The sequence below is a fragment of the Panicum virgatum genome, chromosome 7K (assembly GCF_016808335.1).
Source record: "Panicum virgatum strain AP13 chromosome 7K, P.virgatum_v5, whole genome shotgun sequence".
Classification (NCBI taxonomy): Eukaryota; Viridiplantae; Streptophyta; class Magnoliopsida; order Poales; family Poaceae; genus Panicum; species Panicum virgatum.
Window position 1 is genome coordinate 19311028 of NC_053142.1, and position 2654 is coordinate 19313681.

General features: G+C 51.6%; 1 non-coding gene across 1 annotated transcript; it reads right to left on the reverse strand.

Annotated features, from left to right (window-relative positions):
- Window positions 1-2015: 2015 nt before the first annotated feature.
- Window positions 2016-2122, reverse strand: LOC120643183. The gene has a single exon (XR_005662873.1). It is a non-coding gene; the product is annotated as a small nucleolar RNA R71 (small nucleolar RNA).
- Between the last annotated feature and the right edge of the window lie 532 nt (window positions 2123-2654).

Genomic DNA, 2654 nt, shown 5'->3' on the forward strand with positions numbered 1-2654 from the left:
CAGCAATCTCCTAGGAATTTTTGAAGTTCACTGAAAAAGAATAAAAGGGAAAACAACTTTTTGTAGAAAAGACCCCAGGAAAGATTGCAATCCTTGCAATCAAGTCCTTGGCCGGGGTCAGAGGTGGGGAACGAGGTTGACCAGCCCATTCCGGCGAGGGAGGTCGCCGACGGCGAGGGCCAAGGGGTCAGAGAGCACAAGGGGGCTATGGCGCACCTGCTGGTGGGTCTGGGAGCTAGAAATGGTGGCCGGAGGAGGCTCGTCGGCGATGGGCAGGGCGCGGCGGCGAGGGTGAACTGCGGCGAGGGGTTTCCGGTGAGGGACTGGTGGCGGGGAGTGGTGGGTTAGCTTCACGGGGTCACTGCAAAGCTGGGAAGAGGGTTGGGGTGGCTGGGCTTGCACTGTGGCGGTGGGTCGACGGCGGAGCAGAGCTCGCCGGAATTGGGAAATGGGGGTGGCGGTGGGGTATGCCGGCGATGGGGCTTGGCCGGGCTTTTTATAGGCCAAAGATGGAGAGGATGAGTATGAGAGGAGCTTGGGGAATAAGTTTGATAGGGGCAAGGGCGAAATCGACGACGGCTCTGGTGTCTCCATGGGCGGCCGGCGAGGTGGCGTGCAGAGGAGCTCCGGGACGGCATGGCGTGGGGCTATTAGGCCAGCAATGGCGGTGCTAGTGGCGGCGGGGCTGCACGTGCGATGCGTGGAGGCGGTGGAGGGCCGACAGGGGCGGGAGAGCGACTTCCCGTGGTGGCGCGCTCGCCGGAGAGGGGAAAAACAGGGGCGGCTTGGCGGCGTGGCGTGGCGAGCTCGTGCGGGGCCAGCAGAGGGGAGGGGTGGGGCCAGGGAGATACTAGGGAGGCCGGCAGGGGCCAGCTCGTGCGTGGCGGCGCAGGGCAGCCGGTGTGCGGGGAAACCCGCGGCTGTGGCGGCCTGTGCAACTCCGGTGAAGCTGGAGGTAGGAGAAGACTAGGTGGACTTGTTTGCAAAAAGAGAAAAGTTTAGGGGCTTGAGTGTAAAGTAAAATTTCCCGCTGAACTAGGGCTCAAATGAAAAAGTGCCCAAAATGAAAGTTGTTCAATTTTTCAAGATCTACAACTTTCATGTTGTGCAAATTTGCACTAGATCAAAGGATTTTAAAATATTTTCAAAAGTTCAAATGAACTCTAATTAATAAAGGAAAAGTACTTTTTGGTAGCAAAATCACAAAAAGTTTTGGACTAAAATGCAATAAAGCTGCCAAAGCAATGATTACTAGCACATTTGCAAGAAAGCCCTTCATAAAATTAAAATTACTCCCAAGGACAAAACTTTTTGCAAAAAGGAATTTATAATTTTTCATAATTACAAATATACCCCTGGTTTTGCACTAAATTTTTTTTAAGCTACCAAACAAAGTAAACACTAATCTCACACAATAAATCATATACTAATAGCTAGACACCTGAAGTGTCACCCTTAGCGGGCTTACCATTGCTCTCTCTATCTTTTTGATTGTTGCAGAGCAGTGCATGACCAGTTTCGACCTACGAAATAACTTCAATCCGAATCCAGAAAGAATCGGGAGAAACGTGAGATGCCGCGTCGGCCCACCTCAGAAAAGACTCACTTGGCCTATCAGTCTCCCGTCCACTTCAGCCTTATCACCCATGGCCCAGAAGACTCTTCGTCAGTTCTCGGCCCCGTCTAGTAGCCACATTCCTACTGGATTGAACCAAAACCAAGCTGGCAATGACGGCTTTGAGCTAAAGACTGGATTGGTGAACATGGTTCAAGCTAGTCCATTCTGTGGAAAGGCATCCGATGATGCCAATGCCCATCTCCAGAACTTTCTGGAGGTGAGTAACACCATCAACCCCAAAGGTACTACAATGGATGTCATCCGCCTTCGGCTATTCCCGTTCTCACTGCTCGGGAAGGTCAAGACGTGGTTTTACTCCAACAAAGAGGCTTTCACAACATGGGAAGCTTGCTCAAATGCATTCCTGGCCAAGTACTTCCCGGTGGGCAAGACAAACGCCCTCCGGAACAGAATCTCTGGTATCCAGCAACTACCGGATGAGACCATCCTAGAGGCCTGGGAGCATCTGCAGGAATACATTCAAGCATGCCCACACCACGGCATGGAGGAATGGCTGATCATCCAAAACTTCTTCCATGGGAATCAGCAAGCCAAGGACCACGTAGATGCAGCAGCAGGTGGTTCCTTTCTCTCTCTCTCTCTCTCGATGTTGCGGGAGCGAAGATGCTAATCGACAAGATAGACTCCAATCAGAGTTAGAGAGGTGACAAGCAGCCAGCCCGTCCAAGGGGCATGCATCAGATCGATAGCGTCAATATGCTGGCTGCCAAGATGGATCTTCTCATGGAGAAACTGGAATCTCCACATAAGGAGGTGAACCAGGTTTTGGAGTCTCGGATGATATGTGAAACATGTGGCGAGACTGGGCACGTCGTGCCCCCTAACTCAAGAGGACGCGAACTTCGTTGGCACCAACAACAACAATCCCAACTCTGGATTCTGTCCTCAGCAAGGTTGGAACTCAAAGCCCAACCTCCCCTTCGGAAATCAGCAAGGTATGAACTTTAATAACAATTTTCAGCCTTCATCAAAAGACCTAGTTTATGACCAAAAGCAAATAAATGACAACATTAGC